Source organism: Pleurodeles waltl, chromosome 6, assembly GCF_031143425.1.
Source record: "Pleurodeles waltl isolate 20211129_DDA chromosome 6, aPleWal1.hap1.20221129, whole genome shotgun sequence".
Taxonomy (NCBI): Eukaryota; Metazoa; Chordata; class Amphibia; order Caudata; family Salamandridae; genus Pleurodeles; species Pleurodeles waltl.
Genome location: NC_090445.1, coordinates 428,149,746 through 428,168,528, shown reverse-complemented (window position 1 = coordinate 428,168,528; position 18,783 = coordinate 428,149,746).

Here is an 18,783-nt window from a genome sequence, read left to right as displayed (position 1 = left end):
CCTTCCCGTTTGCGAATGAGTTAGCACCAGTGTCACACTGGTGCTAACTGCGATTGTTTTGCGACCGCATTCGCAGTCACAAAACAATCTTACATTGCACTGCGACTCGCAATTAGGAAGGGAACACCCCTTCCTAATTGTGACTCGCAAACTGTTTTTGCTATTCGGTAAATAGATTACCAAATCGCAAAAATGGGTCTGTACATCCCAAATAGCATTTTCCACGTCGCAAACGGCCCGATTCGCCGTTCGTGATGTGGAAAATGCTTCGTACATCTGGCCCTAGATTCGGATATGGTGTGTGAATAGTACTAATTTAGAATAATACTTTAATGTAATACTTTAATGTTAAACAAATACTCGTCTTTGGACATAATTATGTTCAGGAATGAGAAAATGATGATATTATTATAGGTTGTTGTCACAATTTTATATTTGTATTTCTTCTAAATAAAAAAATGAGTAAAACCTGGATGTATGAATACCGATCTAACTCCCCACACTTGAATAGATTAAGGTTCAAGTCGTATAGCAACCAAGTCATCACCATAATGTCTGAACTTATCTCTGACACTTTGGGCATTTTTTATCATAGAACAGCCTTATTTATTGTGACGGCTGTTAGCATGGCATCCATCTACTCCTTAGTGTTATCCTTGGGCCCCGCTCTCGTTCTTTACTGTGGTATTCTGTACCGCTATTCTCAATTGTATCTGTAACCCTTCCTCCCATGCTCCAACAGTGTGAAAACATCAACAAATTCCCAAACCATCTCCTTTACTACCTTGGGGGTGTGTCATGTATTGAATTGTCTAACTACCCATGAAAAAGGTCCCCCAGGTATGAGCTCCTTTCTCCAGAATGTGCTGCAGAAGCTAACATCTGGCTACCCTTATGCCAAAGCTCTGTTATGGTTGTGGGAATGATGACTGGTGTGCCAAGCTATGTCTTTAGCAGCTCCATGTGGTCCCACTCCTTTGTGACGGAAACATACTCTAGAGGTGTGAAAAGCTTGGCCTTTATCAACATCCTAATACTGTTTTTCCTTTCTTTCCAAAAAACATTCTCACAAACCTCATCTTGCTTGTTCACAATTTTACACAGCAAACACAGTAACTCTTTACAGACATCGGGCTGTCCAGACAGGGACCTGCCTGAGGTGGAAACACTTGCCTCAGCAGAGGTTGAGGTTTTGGCCATTGCTGGATAGGAAGGGTGGTCATCCATGGTGGGGGCATGTCTGTGCGGACTCTTTTTCAGGGCCAAAAAGGCTGCCAACTTCCTCTAAAAATCTTTCTTAGGTTATCTTGTCTCAAGGCACCCTGCTGTGGGTGAATGTTCTTCCTCTTCACTGCTAAAGGTGCCATCTGCCTGATATTCGGGCCCAACAACAAGGTAATGGATGGAATGCTTGATTTAATCTCAGCCACTGGCAAGCGCACAGGCGATATTCCAAGTCCATTATTTTTCACCCACCATGCCACTCTAGACAAAGGCCTGCCTTATTGAAATCAGCAACAACGCTGCTCTTCATAGGAGCTATCTATCCTCAACTGTTATGAGAGGCCCCGTCCGGAAGGTGGGGTCACAAGACGTTCCAGCTTGGTTTCGCCCTACTTGGGACTTGTTAGAAAGGTGTAGCTTGAGCCCTATGGCACAGTGATTACTGGATGCATATTTGGGCATACTCATCACACTGAGGGCATCACCTGCAACAAAAAGGTGATGAATGGAATGCTTGGATTAATCTCAGCCACTGACAATTGCTCGGGCTACCTTCCAGTCCATAATTTTTCACCCACCTAGATCAAGACCTGCCATCAGCACCGACGCTGCTCCTCATTTGTGTCCAGCGTGATTGATAGGTGATTACACATTGGATGGATATAGGTGTGGGGTTATCATGTGGTCAGAAATAATGTTTCTAGCCAGTATCGCTGCACCTAAATCCTGCTATTCCACCTCAATCCCATGGAATGATAAATACCTGGTTGACTTATATTTCTGGATTAAGTTATGCATGGAACTGCCAATTCCATGTGGATTTAAACTCTAATTTACTACCAGCTCTAAGCAACTAGTGAGTAGGAGAGAACGTGGGGTGGTGTTAGGGGACAAAGGCAGGTGGCAGACTGGCAGTGAGGAGCCTTCTATGCTCCCCCTGTGCTGTGTGAGTGAGTTGGATGGGGAGACAGGGCAGGACTGATCTTGCAGCCTAATCCTCATGTGATTTTACCATCTGGATCAAATCCAATGTTCCTCCACCCTCGAAATCCCAGAACAGGAACACTTGGCCAGTTGTGATCTGACCAACCGGTATCTCCCTTAAAGATATCACTCCATCTGACTTGTAATTGGGATCTTAGTGCACAAGTTTTTTTCACTCTTTTCCCATGCTGTGGGTAACACTGACACCCAGTGGAATGTATTCTCAACCCATTTAAATGAAAACTTGAGGCACTTTATCATGCACGTGTCCACTTGGAATACACAATCACAATCTTTTCCCATGCATGGGTGCGCTACCTTGCTGAGTTCCTTAATATTAAGGACCATACCCAGAGATTGATTTTGATTAATGACATAAGAGTACAGGGTTGTTTGGAATAAGGGAGACTCTGCAGACTAGGAACTACTGAGTCACCGAAAGGGGTGATTTTACTCCTGTCCTACATCCTGTCTCTCTCATTTCCAAACTATGGGTAGATTTCACAGCAAGAGGAAAGAGTATAGTTTGGGGCATTACACAAATAGATTTCTATGCCAGGTTCTACACTGCCTAGTGAGGAATAACCAAGAGCATTGGACCGGCAGGATGTAGGTGGAATGTTGTTTGTAGCTAGTCTTCAGATGTCTTTAAAAAGCCTTGGTTTGTGCTACTGAAGCCACCTTGGCGTTCTCCAAGTACATTCGATTTCAGAAAGAACAATACAAGATGTACGAGGGAATCCATCTGGCAACGGGGTCTTGAATAGAGTCTTGGATGCATCAATGTCTTGGTGGTACCTAGATAAAATTCATCACATCTGCAATCAACTTTATGTAATACCTCCGCCAAGGAAGCATTAGTACATATCAAGATCCAGAAGGAATACTGGGCAAATACTTACTTGTAAAAGTGGAATTCGAGTAAAACCTTGGGGTCAAATGTTCTGTGTCAGTTGGGTCTTTCAGTGTCCAAGGACAGTCATGCTTGACTGTCTTTCAGCTGAGGGAGTATGTGCTTCAGCAGACCCTGTTTTGTTGTCTGATTTACTGCTCAAGGTTAAGAGCAGGGGAGTTTTTATACAGACTTGGTTCTGATCAGGCACAGCTGGCATTTAACCTGGTGACCTTTGCAGTGCCTGGAAAGCCAAGAATACAGTTGTTTGAGCTGATGCTTCTGCAGGGTACATTGTGTGCATTTGTTGTTATGGCAGTTACACTCGGACTACAACAGAAAATTTAAATAACCATCCCCAAGGAAATGGAGGTCAGCCGGTGTTTGTGCAAATTGTATGGCCTTTGCACACGACTGGAGTTAATTTTAAACATATTGCCACAGGAATAGACAATGATCACAGGGTTCCACAGCAAGGTAGATCTTGCCTTTCTTCTTTTTCCCTAGAACGTAGCTGGATTAGCAGCTTTTCCTCTTTTTAATAAGAGCAGCAGATACTTACAAACACTAAAAGATGACATTCTGAACCTCTGCTACAACATCTTTGTAGGAAGCTGGCTCTTTATAGTGGTCCAAAATGACGTACCCTATCCAAAGAGTCCAAGCGATCCCCAGAGGTATCAGAGGCACAAATGACATCCCAAATGCTCTAATTTTTCGGTAGTGTGGTCGAGCAGTTAGGCTTATCAGAGGGTACTGCTAAGCATGTATTGCACACACATAGGCAGTAAGTGAGACACACACTCAGTAAAGAAATCCAACACCAATTAAAAAAAAAAAGATGTACTTTTATATAAATTTCGATACCAAGATCATAGGGTGAGTACTTTTCGAGTTATGAATTTTTACAGTTTTCAAAAGTTGACACACTGCAATTTTTGGAGCGGTAATGTTATTCTATGGGGGAAAACATATACTGCATACTGGTACTTAGCAGCAACTTACAGGACCAATTTTCTGGAGTTAAGGTAAGTATGGGGCAAGTCCAAAGCAGCACCAACAGTTCACTTCAGGAGGCACTAAGGTGCCCGGGTGAAGAGGAGCTTTTCAGCCTCAGATGCCCTAATGTTATCCTATGGGAAAGAAACCGACACTGCATATGGGCACTCAGCAAAAACTTAAAGGACTGCTCTTCTGGGCTTGAGGTGAGTATGGGGCAAGGACCAGGGCCACAACAACGGTTCACCTCAGGGGGGCTCTGGGTTGTTTGGGTGCAGAAGTGTGTTACGGTATCAGGTGTCCCATTCACTTAAGTGAGAAACAGTCAGGTCATAAAGTTGCTGCAAGCTGGGAGTGGAAAGTCAGTCCGGGTGAACCAACAGGGGGCTCAACTGGGGAGGTCCTCGGGCACTTGGGGACACCGTTGGTCCACTTCTCCTCTGGCTGTGGGGCTCAGGTGGAGTGGTGTCTTTTGGCGTTGGGTCCGGTGCTGGAGTTACTCACGGTTGCAGGGGGTCCTGCAGAATAAGCTGCAGATGCCGTTGGGAAGTCCACAGAGGATGAACTCAAGGTGGGCTTCATCTTTGGAGGGCTTAAGGACAATTTAGGAGTTCTTCTTGACAATTTGCAATGCACTGGCAGCTCTCCTGGGTTCTTGGAGGCTGCAGCTGCAGGACAGGTCAGTTGCTCCTTGAGGGTTAGGTACAGCAGGCAGGCTTAGCACCAAGTCATACACGCTCCCTGGTTCTCGGGTTCAGTAGGCCTCTTGTCCAGACCTTCCTTTTTTGTGCAGTAAAACTCTGAGGAGGTCCTGGTTTCAGGGCGTCCCATAAATACTCATTTTAGGGGCTGTTAAGGGGAGTGAGGAGCAGTAGCCAGTGGACTGCGTACCCTTTGGGTCACTACACCCCCTAGATGATCACTTCCTTTGAGGAGTGGGCACCAGCCTGACCCAGTATTCCTAAAATCCACCAAACACAAGATGGCAGAATTTCTAAAGCTATGTTGATTTCATGCTGGCCACCCTAGGGGTGTGTCCAGCCTAGAAAGGCAACACGCCTACTGCATAGCTAATTGTCCCACCTGTCCAGGTGCCAGATGGTCTCTGGGGTAGGGGGGTTGCAATCTCCCTGGGAGAGAGGCCAGATCTACATACCAAAGGCGATGGGCTTCTTCTTTAAAGCTTCCTGCCTTGGAATGCAGACCATCCAGTGGGGAGGGGTGTGCAACAACCTAGCTCGAGCAGGCTTTGCTTCTGACCTCCAGAGAGTGAAGTCTCTCACCCCTAGAGTTCAGATTCTCATCTGTTGCTGGCAAACTGGCTAGAACTGGTCAGTGAGCTCACTAACAGTTAGTAGGTTTTCAGGGGCCACTTCTAAGGTGCCCTCTGGGTGCACGTATTAATATATCCATCACTGGAATCAGTGAGGGTTTATTAATATGAGATGTTTAGCACCAAACATCAGTGCACCCATCATGTAGCTGGGGAACTTGTATTGACCAATGTCCAGCACATGTATTTAAAATGGCTTCACTGTTCACTTACTATATCTAAGAATCAACAAAGACATAGCAGGGGCATATCTGCTCTTGCAGATATGCCCAATCATATAGTATAATATAGGGGCGACTTACAAATATTACATACAGTGTTTAGAGGGCATGGCACACAGTCTGTGTGCCATGTCATGTTTTCACTTTTAGGGAGCACCTTGTCACCCAGCCTGCACTGGCTGTCTGCATGAGGTTAGTGCTGGATCCCTTAGAGTGGCACAAGTTGTGCTGCAGCTCTTAGGGCCCCTCTTCAGTAGTGCCCTCGGTGCCAGGGGTACATTTACTAGGGACTTACAGAGGTGATAAAGGGCCTGGCCACTTGGGGATCAAGTGACCAAGTGTCTTGTTTTAGGGAAGAAAAACTGGCACTGGGGACCTGGTTAGCTGTAACCCAGTGCACTTCAGTCAAGGTTGCATCAAAAACCAGGCAAAAAGTGAGGGGGGTACTGCAACCAGAACCCAGCTTCCTACAGTCTGTACATGCTGTTTGAAGCAACAATGGTCCTGATGAAAGCAACTAAGGAAGCTATAGAATATATTCACGACAGACAACTAAGAACATCCAGGAACACTGCATGATCTAAGCATTGGCGGCTGCTACTAGGCAGGGCTGTTGGGGCAGCACGCAGAGCGGGGAGGTAGTTAAAAAAAGAGGGGAAACTTGCACATAGGCACAAACAGGTAGGATACAACACATCTCCCTCTTCCCAAAAACAACAAACAAAATCAATAGATTAAACATAAACAAAGGACTACTCTACTCAAGTACCACATACACAGCATGTGCAATTCACCACTGACATTCAATGCACAGACACACATTTACACCATCATCAAAGCAGAAAACAAAATCATGTCAATGCAAACATAATCTTCATTTCCTTGTAGACCACAACACAAACTTCCTACAAACCAAATCCCACTACAACAATAGAATGTCCAATACAACAAACTACCTTAGAGAACTGCAAGGATCAAAACACATCACATTGTCAAACCCTCACCACCACAAACCAGGCATCCTGCAGCTGGCATCCTCTTCAATAAAAAATACTGCACCTTACACCATGGTATTAGCTTCCGCTGCTGAACAATCAAATATCAGGAAACTACACTCTCAATACATACTAGCTTTCTTGCACCATGGGTGTTAACTTTCCATGCACACCCTGAACCTCCAATGGATGCTATCTTTTCCTGTGCAGCATTCACAAATACTCCCTTCTACACCTTAATAACTTCCTGTATGTCACAATAATAACTTTCCATACAATGCAACTAAATACTGAGTATCTTCATTGGGTACTAATTTTGCTTGCAACATAGGTGCTTCATTTTTACAAAGAGTGATACATATTGGCCTTCCACAGCCTCAGGAGAGTCAGCTTTCGACATATTTGTGCAGCATCGGTAATAATCAAACGACAGTTGTAGCACCCATGAAGTTGATAATTCAGGTGACTGCACAAGAGTAGGAGTACTGCAGTGTTTCCGGGTGTGTTTAAACCAGGATTCTCTCTCCGTTTACCTGTACATAGCGCTCCTCTATGCAGCCTAACCTACTACAGTAGAAGCCTTTGCTCTGGTAAATTAATATATATATTCCAAAAACAAAAGTTATGTATTCAAGATGAAAATGTAAGTATTTACGAACTCGTAAGCTGATGTTCGGAAAAAAACGATTTCCAAAATATATTTAAAGTTGAAATTTAAATGATAAATCATGCAGTATTGGGAAGAATTATTACTAATATTACCTTGGTTCCAGAGGCATTACAGTTATTGCTGCCATGTGTTACCCATGTAGTGGCATTCAAAATTGATGAAGCCTTTTTTGCATTATTGCTGGCAACCCAGTCTGATGCATTAAGGTGATCACTGCTTGTAATCTTGCATTCAGTGGCCACTAATTTAACCTTACCTGGTACGGTTACAACACTCATAATTTTAGTATCTCAGGATGATATTTATTGAACAAGTAGCTCTTATTACACAAAAGTTTGGAGACCCCTGGTTCAAACCATTATTCATAGTGATGCTTATTTTTGACTGATTTGCAGTATAAGTTAAGAGTATTCAACTGATTGTATATACAGCATGTGCACACATTTTTTTGGAATCAATAGCCATTCTCGTTCTGACAACTAACTATGGTTACCCTTTAGGTCCTTGATTCCACTCTATTGTCATGGATATAGTCACCACTGTTCTGCAGCCTGTATGCACGTCTGTAACTCATCGATCGTATGTGCTACTGATCCCTCTACCTGGAAATCCTCTATTGTAGTCCCAATTCTGAAAAACTGTACATCTCGAACTCCATCGTTCCCTCTATCATCCCATTTTTCTTCTTCCTTATCTCACAAAGATTCTAGATAAACACATCAACACTCATCTTGTTGAGTTCCTCGACGCTCATTCTGTGCTTGACTCTTCACTGAAAGTGCACTCCTCACGATGGCAGATGACCTATGTGTGCTCTTGAACAGAGGTGGCAGCACCTCCCTGATCTTCCTAGATCTGTCTGCTGCCTTCAACAATGTATCACATCCCCTGCTCATCCTGTGTCATTAGCTGATTGCCATTCATGGTCAAGCCTTAGCCTTAGATGGGTGTTACCTGGTACTCATCTCTGTGCCCCAAATTATTTAACGCACATGTAGCCACTTTAGCTTGTCTCAAGTCTTTTGGCTTCCAACTCATATGGCATACTGGTGCCACTCAAATCCTTCTCATGGTGAAGAATAGCTCTCAGCTCACCAGTGATAATTTTAAGCTCTTTCTTTCTTCATTTGCAGACTGGATGTGCAATAACGGGCTAGAAATGAATTCAAAAAAATGAAAAATGTATAGTTGGTTGCAACTCTTCATCTGGTTATCCAGTGAGTGGCAGTCCAATCTTGGCTCTATCCACTTACCTTCCTCCAAGGTTTGTAGTCTTGGTATCTTTTTTAAAGTTAACTCTCTTTCTCGTCCTATATTTAACATATTTCTGAAACTTGTTTCTTTGTTGTCTATTTTTCAGGAAAATTCTACCTCTCCTTGCATCCACCTGCGAAAAAAAACATTATTGAGCCTTGTATTCTATCTTGCTTAGACTACGACAGCTGACACTTTCTTGGAATTCCAAGCTGCCTTATTTACCAGTTGCAATTGGTCCAGAATACTGCAGCACGCTTGAATTTTCTTCTTTCATGCCATTCTCCAATATCCCAGCGACTGGAAAAGCTACATTGGTTACCTGTAGCCAAATGCACCTTGTTTAAAGTACCTTGCTCCTTTCAAGACAGAAAGTGCCAGTCAGAGCTGAAGTTGGTCTTCATTTTAGGATTGGAAGTTTTGGAGCTAGTGCTGAAAAGAAATAGAACCTAGGTCAATTGTGAGTTTGGAGACCAAAGTGACTATGTAGGTTCATGTCTGACTGCGCAGAACTGTATTATTTTCAGTGTCCCTGGAATATGGGATACAGGACCCCCTGCGGTACATTACAAGAGTATTGCAAGTCACCGAGAAGTTCCATAACCATATAGACGAGCGAGGCCTAAAGCCAAGTACCTTTATAAGGTTATGGAACATCGAGCTGATTTACAATATCCTTGTTATTTACGCCAGGGGGTGCTTTATCCCATATAATATATGGTTACACCATCACCTTTCCCACAAACTACTTAAAACATTGGTGCGTAGCTGTTTCATATTAAAGAAGGAGCATGTTTGGAAACATGAAGATTAATAATAAAACCTCTAGTGCAAAATTAAATACATCAAAAATCCGTTAGGTATTTGTTGCAAACAGATACTAGAAACAATTCAATACAAGTCAGCTTCTAAAAATGTAAGCTGCATTAGCTTGGAATGTGTAGAAACATTCAGAAAGATTCTAGCTTTTCTTTATCTAAGGAGTGCAAAAAAAATCAACATATTCTCTCTGCTTATCATTGCAAGCTATTAAAAGTAGAGCAGAAGAGTTTCTCTTTAAACAACTGCTCCGGGACCTGGCTGCTGACTCTGGCAGCTGGTACTCTGACATCAGAACTCCACTGTAATAACTTATAATAGTTGAGTTCTGACATATTTTCTTTATAATGAGTCACTGAGAGTATCACTAGTCGCTGATTACAAAGAAATTAGATGTGCATTTATACAGGGAAAACAGAATCACGTGTATTATAAAGCTTTTGTAAATATATCCCTAGGGTGGCTCTTAGTTTTTGAGCCTTACCCAGAATCTCTCTAGACTTACCCTGTGATAGATGGCTCCAGGCTCCAACAACCATAAATGATACTGAGTGAGCCAAACTCCTAAAGTCCTAAAAGGAATGAAGATGCTATTCTTGTGAGGGATTCTCACATAGATGTAGCCAACACCGATGTATCTGTTCCCTATAGTAATGCCTTGGTAAAGAATAGAAGTTACTTATTTGTACTTAATAGGTGAATGGATTGAAGTTATACCCAAAGTGGGTACGTATAGTAAACTGAAGTATAGTCTTCCTCAAAGCCTGTGTACGTAAATCACGAAAATAAAAACACCTGAACTGTCAAACAATTAGGTATTTACATTTTTAGTAGTAGTAAAAGAGGATGCTTTACCCACGCGGTCAGTGGGGAGAGTCTGTTATTGCTTAAGAACAAGACTTTAGTACTGTGGTTGCAATGAAGTCGTTGCCCCTCAACAGAACTAAAATTCACATTGAATCTATGGGCAACGTAGTGGATCATGACCATATAGGTTTAAAATGGGAATACATACATAGGTATGAGTCAGGAGCGCTGCACACTGATAGCCACAGAACGATGCAAGATTCACAACACGATTGACTACGAGAGGCAACCGGGCCACTATAAAACATTTACACAACTACCAGTGACATTGACATCTCATGTAAATGGAAAACGTATTTCCTGAATACAAGCAGAATTCACATCAAAATGAAACAAAAACAACCGGTCACGCTACAATAGTAGCGGGCATGGCACGAGTGCACCACAAGAACATACACACTGCCGCCTACAAGTCCCATCATCAAAAGACATAGGGATAGGGTCTGATTATGACCCTGGCAGATGGGCTACTATGTCACAAACGTGACAGATATCCCACCCAGCCGTTTTACAAGTTTCATAGGATATAATGAATTCATTACTTACCAGTAATTATCATTACTCCAAATGACCTGTTTTGTTTTGCCCGCTCAGGCCCCTTGAGTCATTTCCTATCAGGAGTCTGGGATTCTTGGGGGTTTCTTAGTTCCTCCTTTCCCCAGTCTTGCGTTGTGCTGGGCACTGTGCTTGGGGTTGGAGGCCTGTGACCTTGAGGTGCTGTAGTTAACTGGGCTTACCTCATTCCTTGGTCATTTCATTCCTTCCTGGCCCCCATTTTTGGGCCGCACTGCCATGTGGGTCATGCATTTAGGAATCCAGCTTGCTGCACGCCTGATGGGCCTGTGTATGGTACATTCTTTTCGATATGCAGCATCTTCGCGCTCTGTGTAGCGCTTATCATGCTCCAGTTTGGGAATCCCGCTTGATGCACCGCACGCTTGTTGGGCCTGTGTCTGGTGCATCCCTTTCGATGTGCAGTGTCTTCACGCTCTATGTAACGCTACTCATGCTCTTGTTTCAGTGGGGAGCGCATCTTTGGCCATCTTTGTTCGCCGAAACGCTGTTCCCATTCTGATACACTGAGCGCCCTGTCGCTTCTCGATGCCTCTTTAAGCAAACAATCCTCTGGAGTTCGTAGCCCGAGTCTGCTACTCCTGAGTAGAAGGCCTTACCTCCCTTACATGTGGTGACAGCAGTGCCCATCTATCTGTCTCACATGTGGGATTTGTGTCTGTGTGAGCACCTTTTTGTGAACTTTGGTGTATTTTGACATGGACTGAAAGCTTCTACACCCACTTTGAGTTGTTGAATTTCTCCTTGATCTCCCTGGCTTATGATTTGCAACATGTCAGTCTCCCAGGAGGTGTCCAGGGGCATTCTACGAGAAGCATGGGGGCTTCCTGAGCTGAGGCTCAGGGCGTTTTGATTCTTGACATTTGTCAGGCAACCACTTGGGCCACTCCGTCTACTTTTATTTCACATTACAGGTTCGATGTGCACGATTCTGTGACTTTCGTCTCTCGTATCCTGGCTGCTGTTTTTCAGTGATCAACTAGATCTCCTATCTGTGGTTCTTCTGGTTAGCAATAAAGTTGTTCTGCACTATCCAGAGGTCTGCAGAATCTTTTTTTGTGGGAATACGGTTGTTCTGAGCTTGCTTTGGTATGTAAGTAAGTATTGAGATGAGAAATACAGTTGAGGAACTAATGAATTCGCTATTTACCAGTAATTATTATTATTCTGAATACCCTGTTTCTAGTACCTATACTTACGTCCTGCCCCCCAGTTCCTTCCTGGATCATAACTTGACTCCTTTGGTTCTTTAGCTTTGGGGCGTACAGGTCATTTTCTGGGCTCCTTGCCCTTTATTGCTTGATTGGTACAGGGTGATTGGAAGTTAGGAAGGGGTCGGTGGAGGATTTACATGGAACTTTTTGATTGATTCTGGCTAGGGTACATGGGCCTGGTTAGAGGTGAAGCACCTCATGTAAGTAATATGGGAACGAGAAATAGGGTTAAGGAGGTAATGGAACTTATAATACAGTGGACGGGATATCCGTCACGTATGTGACAGAATATCCCATCCGCCAAGGTTGTAATTGGGCTCTTAGTAACTTCCATTGTAAATGTCACAGTGTAGCATGGACACAACCACAAAACGGAAACTTCAAATTAACATAGTACCAAAGGTGCATCACTTCTAGGCTGTACCGGGCCCTTGCAAAAACCCACTGTTTCAGTTTTAGCCAATTACATCAGGACTTTATGAAAGTGCCATTCACAGGCAGCTGTAACAGTCGTGCAGCTGCTTCATATAGAAACTTCTACATTTAGAAACTGAAAAGATCACGAGGCCGACTTTTAAATAAGCAAATACACGTAATTTCAAAAAATGTACTTCACTCTTCAATCATACGGGCAAATAAATCGACCCAAGGAAACAGTGTGAATATGCAGTTGTCAGAATACTTAATTGCACGTTTTCATAGAAATACTGCTTCATGCCACTTTCCTCGGAATATTAAATTGCCACATTATTAAAGGCCACATGGACACATTACAATTGTACCACGTTTTATCTGACAGCCACCTGCGTCACTGTTGGCAGCTCCGCCCTGGTGCTGTTGTCCCCCTGCCTCGCGCTCGCAAGGGGTTCATATCGCCGTAATATCTCCTGTTTGTCGCGATGATTATTTCCTCATCACGCCAAGCAACGGCTTGTTGCTCACCTCTCTGATTGGTCTCCTCGCAGGTTAAATTTCAGAGCAGTTATAATTTTGAATAGTCCCTTCTTAATTTCACTGCAAAAACGCACTGTCACAGGTGAGTTTTCTACACACATGTAACCAAAATGCAACGTCCCCACTGATTCTTGTTCCCTGCTAGACCTACCCACCAGCCACGAGACGCCCCCTCCCGCGGATTTGAAATCGAGCCTCTCTGACATGGAGTAGGTATGTATTTTAGTCTAGATGAGGTGGCATTATTTGGCCTCCTTGCACTGCATCCCACGACAGCACTGTGGAACTTCAGGCCAGGTTTGTGACCCTGCTCGTGCGCTGACTGATCCCCGGCAGAGACCGGAGAAGGCACCGAGGGAGGGCAGGAGCATTCCTGCCCAGAGGCATGCAGAGGGGAGGGGGGCACAGCGGCACCGCTGGCGCAGTCCCGGAAGTGCTGAGGGGAACAGAAATGCAGGGATGCCTACCTCAGTGTGTATTGATGGACTGTGAGCAGAGGCCATGAACCAGCAGGATGTGGTCTCGACTGGGCCAGGGTTTTATTTCATGCCTCCTTCAATTGTATTCTGATGCTTTTTTGGTGCTTTGGATGTAGGCCTGACTCACAAAGGTAACTCATACTTTTTTGTAAGTTTACACTTTGTAGTTAGTTGACTACTTTCAGTGTTCATAAACTCCAAATATGAATTTACTATATAAGTGTACGTTACATGTCTACATCCCTGGAGGATAGCAAATGACTTAGGGGGTTATTCTAACTTTGGAGGAGTGTTAATCGGTCCCAAAAGTGACGGTAAAGTGACGGATATACCACCAGCCGTATTACGAGTTCCATAGGATATAATGGACTCATAATACGGCTGGTGGTAAATCCGTCACTTTTCCGTCACTTTTGGGACGGATTAACACCTCCTCCAAAGTTAGAATAGCCCCCTGATTCTTGTGTGGGTGGGTGGCATCCCATCCCAAACCTCTATTACTCACTAATCCCATCCCCATTTGGATAAGTCTACACTTTTCCCCACCCACTCCTTTCAGTTCCACCCACATTTGCTACTAAAATGTATACTTATATGTGCAGAGGCAAGGAAGGTGGGGGGGGGAGGACTCTGCACACAATATAGATAATTGTGGAAGCGTAAACTCTTAATGTAGTTTGTGAACAGCACTTTTAAAACATTTTGCACTACAAAGTGCAGTTTGTGAATCAGGCCCTAAGAGTTGTGGACATTAGCAGAAACCCAGGGGAACTCAACCTCTTTCTCTTCCACTTGTAATCTGACTCTTTGCTCACTGTGTATCTCCTAACCCCAAGGCTACACTGAGCATGTGTGTAACTCAACCTTTGATGCGAACGATGGTCCTGAGGTGAATAAGCCCTGTCTAGCTGTGACTGATGAGAGTGGAGCAGTGAGTAGTAGGCTTTCTCGAGTCCCTGGTAGGGATGGAATGGTCATTAGCCTCATCTGATGAATGTCTAGTTGCCCAGCTACATCAAATCCTCGCCAGTGCTGGACACCTGCAGGTTTATAGCTTCATCACTGAATGTGATCATTGTTTGGTAAAAGATTTACATATGGCTCAGAAAGCAGATCCCCCCTGCTGCTCTTCAACTTGGCCTTACTTTCCTGTGTTTTTTTCACTAATTCATCCAACAAACTATGAGTACACTGGTGGTGCTGTATGGGTTTTGCAGATGTTTAACCCTGAACAATGCTCCTGTGCCTTTTAAATAGAGTTGTGCTATACTAATGTTGCATATATACATTCTTAGAACTAAGACCTGGGCTCTGCTGATCATGGGGTGCATGCAAAGAGCACTCACATGGAAGGCCTTGTGGTTGGTTCCAATTGATCAGAGCTCAGTGCACAGGCCTTTTTCCCAGTACCTGGGATCTTCTAGTCCTCCTGCGGATAATCTTTGCAGTTGGGAGGGAGGGGGGGTTTCAAGTGTATGTGTGTGTTTGTGTATGTGTGTGTTTGTGTGTGTGTGTGTAAGTGTCTTTGAGAGAGAAAAAGAGTGATGGAGACAGAGAGGGCGGCAAAGAGTAACTAGGAGAGAGAATGGTCACAAAGAGGCCTTGAGTGTGCTTGTCCTCCAAGTTGTCTTTGTCCTTCCCTAAGAGCAAGACAAGCTACATGGGGCTCTTAACCAGAGACACTGTGCATTTCTGCTGAACTCTGGGTATATACATCTGCTTCCATACAATCCAGTTTCTGCCTAGCACAGTACCCAAGACTCTATTCCCTACTCTGGTTTGATATGGGTGTTGCCCAGCTATCAGAAAGCCTGGGCTGATGAAATTGAGTGAGACCTCCCTTTCCTTTCACCAGTTGTCACCAGCTCCTTTTCTTCCTCTCGTGGAAGTCCAAATAGGCACATGGCTATGCATTTTATCCTAGCTTGAAGAAAACGTGGACTTCAGTTGGCCACGACTTCCTCTTAGTGTCTGAAAAATAGACATTTGACAGAAACAGGCGACCTGCACTGTGATAAGAAGGCCTTACCCAGTGCATAGAGTGGAGCAGACCCCCAAACCGGAGGACAAAGTTCAACTGACCGGAACCTGTGTATATGTCGTCTTAAAGAAGTGAGCTACCTGACACCTTGCAGCCCAGCGGCCAGAATTGATCCAGGAAGCATCTACATGACATGCTATCAAAGACCCACAGAGAGTATTGAAGGTATCCATTTGTGGTGATCTGCATTTTCTCCAAAAGGCCTAGATGCAACCCACACTTTGTAATGGCCCTTGTCTGGCCCTTGCCATTGGCAGAGGAATGTGGAGGATACTTTTATTTCACCCTAGACCTTAGTGTGGTATCCCCATGCAGTAACAAACCTTCCTGATCCCTGAACCATCCGCATTATGTGCCCAGGCCCTACAGTTCCAGGGACATCATCATTTGAATTCTTAGATCAACCTTATCTCTAAATCTAAGTTCCCGAATTCCCCCATTTCAACTGGTGAGCTTGGGGTCCCAGTAGGTGCTGGGAGTCCTTTCCTGCCCTCGTCCAACAAACCTTATGATGGCAAATGCCCCTCAGTTCAGTTCTCCTCTGAACTGTGTCCAGTTGTGGCCCTGCCTATGGGACACCCATTTGGCCATTAACTGGACACTGAGGCATTGTGAATAAGTCCATTAGCAGGCTTCTACTTACTCTGCTTGACTGAGACCCCTATTGATTTGATTAGCAATACGTTTTGTAACTTTGATTTTGAGCCATTTTTCTGAATTCCCAGCTGCCTGGGCTTAAACTCACTGAGTAGCCCAGTATCGCAATCAGGACTATTGAGAAACTAGAGAAGACTTCACATGTATTCAGGACAGCTTCATACATCGCAGAATCGAGTATGGCATCTCATCTATGTGGACTGTTCGGGGTAAAATGATCCCAGAGTAAACCGAGGCGTTCAGGAAGTCTGCTGAGACAACCAAACCTTTACCGTAACATTATATTGGCTACAGGGCTCCATGCTATTTGTAGTGTCACCTTAGTGCCTGAGAGGTTCACCTCTGTGTTGTGCTGTATTAGATCTCCAGAAGGTGCTGAGATATTCTGTTTTTGTGTTGTTTACTATTTGGACTGCTCTTCCTTAAAGTAAATCATTATTTTTCAAACCTGTAGCTCTGACTTGACATCGAGTTTACTGAGTTTCACTAAATGTGTCATATTTTTGTATTTTTACCCATTCTTCACTGCTTCCTAGAATACAATTTTCGCTGCTTAAGTCAGTATCCTTGAAGAATCAAGTGAGTGAAAGAGTAATTTTGCTACTCAATTAATGAGCAATAGGACATCAGGTACTGGGGCATCAGTGGGAAACAACAGCATCCTCCACGGATACTGCCTGGTAACCACTCACTGCTGCAGGACCTTGAGAGAAGGCCACCCAATCACAACCCCTTGCTTCGTTCTCTGCCACCAACCCAGGGACTCCATCTGTATAGACAATACACCACACTATGTTTATAAACACGCCTAAAGACAAAAATATTCTTAACCCTGGCCAGCGTGACACCTGCTGCCCTGCAACCTTCTGCCCCGCAGTTACGGGTATAAAGAACGGAACCTGAAAGTATTGTGTGCACCAGACCATCCCGGGCCCGGGGACTGAGGCGGGGAACAAGGTGTGAATTTAGCCACGAGGCTGCAGCTGTATCCTGCACAGGCAGCTGTTGTATTCTCACTGCTCCCCTCCTCCTGTTACAAACTCTCCGAGTCAGCTGATCTGGGAGAGGCTTGGTCATCAGAAGGCGTGCTCCACCTCTTAGTGCAAGAAACAGGAGTCCCCAAGCGCAGGAGAACAGACTGGGACCACCACCCTTGCAGAGGGAGGCAGTATCAACCAAACCATGTAACCAAGGTCGGATTGGCCAGGACAGGTAATCGGCCATTGCCCGAGGGGCCTGTGGTAAAGGCCAGCTGATAGGCCGTTTTATTTTTCTTTCAAGGAGGCTCACTTTTTCCATTGAGAGAAAATAATAAATAAATAAGGATAACAACAAAACTGAGCAAAAAGAAGACTTTGACAACTCAAAACAATTATATTTTCTTACAGCATTACTGAGAAAACATTCATCCTGGGACAAAATGACAAAGGGTAACATAAAGTCAGCCTTCTGACTGCTCCTGGTACATTCTGTATATTTTTCCTTGTTAGGTATTCAATTAGATGGTTCATCTTTGTTGATAAAATATTGCCGATGGGTTGTGCTATTTCCTGGAGATTATTTGAGGTATTTAGAACTTTTTTTGCAATGGTGTATCACAGCAAGATTGGGTCATGAACTGGTAACTCACTTTCTTGATGTTTTTTTGTTTATCTGCGAGAGTGGGACAGGGCATTGAGAGATTTTCGATACCTACTAGGTGATTTGGGAGTTCCACTGGCTCTAGAAAAAACAAAGGCCCCAGTACAACCTTGTTTTTTTATGCATTGAATTGGATACTGTCAAAATGGAGGTGAGGCTACCCAAAGTAAGGTGAAAGAATTGGTTGAGTTGTTGGAGAATAGATTTTGGAAAGGAAGTTGCAGCTGAGCTAGGTTTAGAAGTTATTAGGGCATTTAAATCTTACCTGCAGGGTTCTTGCTGGTTCTTTTGCAGGAAGCTAGTGTTTGCAATGTTAGGGGCAAAACTACCACAATATAACTTGAAAATACCCATGGTGGAGAGAGCAGATCTAGATGTTCGTCTTATGTTCATTTGGAATTCCAATGAGGTTACAACGTGGAGTTTGAATTTGGACTTTACTTGGAATGTTCAGATTTTCTCTGGAGCATCCGGTTCTGATGGTTTTGGTTTGCTGTGGGGGTAGATGGGGTTCAGAGAGGTGGTCTAAGGAATGGATGGACTGGGGCAGAAATATCACGTTTTGAGGAGTTTTTCCCTTATTGGTAGCATTATCCTTGTGGGGTAAGGGGTTCCAATTAAACAGTTATCTTCAGCATGGAGGAGACTGTAGTGGCATTTGTGAATGGTCAGAGAGTGAAGGACAGTGGTCATGAGAGGCAGGTAGGCAGTGTCTTCTCCGGGCTCCCCCCTTTCTCGTGGTTAGCTTTACTATGAGATTTGAGAAGTGTTTTGCTCCACTTTATTGGTGTGGATGGGCTCAATGTCTTTTGTCACTGATGTTAGGACCCGTGGCAGACAAACATAGGTCTCATGCACTTGGCCGAAGAGTTTGGGCCTTTCTGTGGGATCTTCACTGTAGGAATACAGGGGAGCAACTCTTGGATCAGGTGTAGAAGGACCGTGAATGAGTCAAAGGGGATGGTG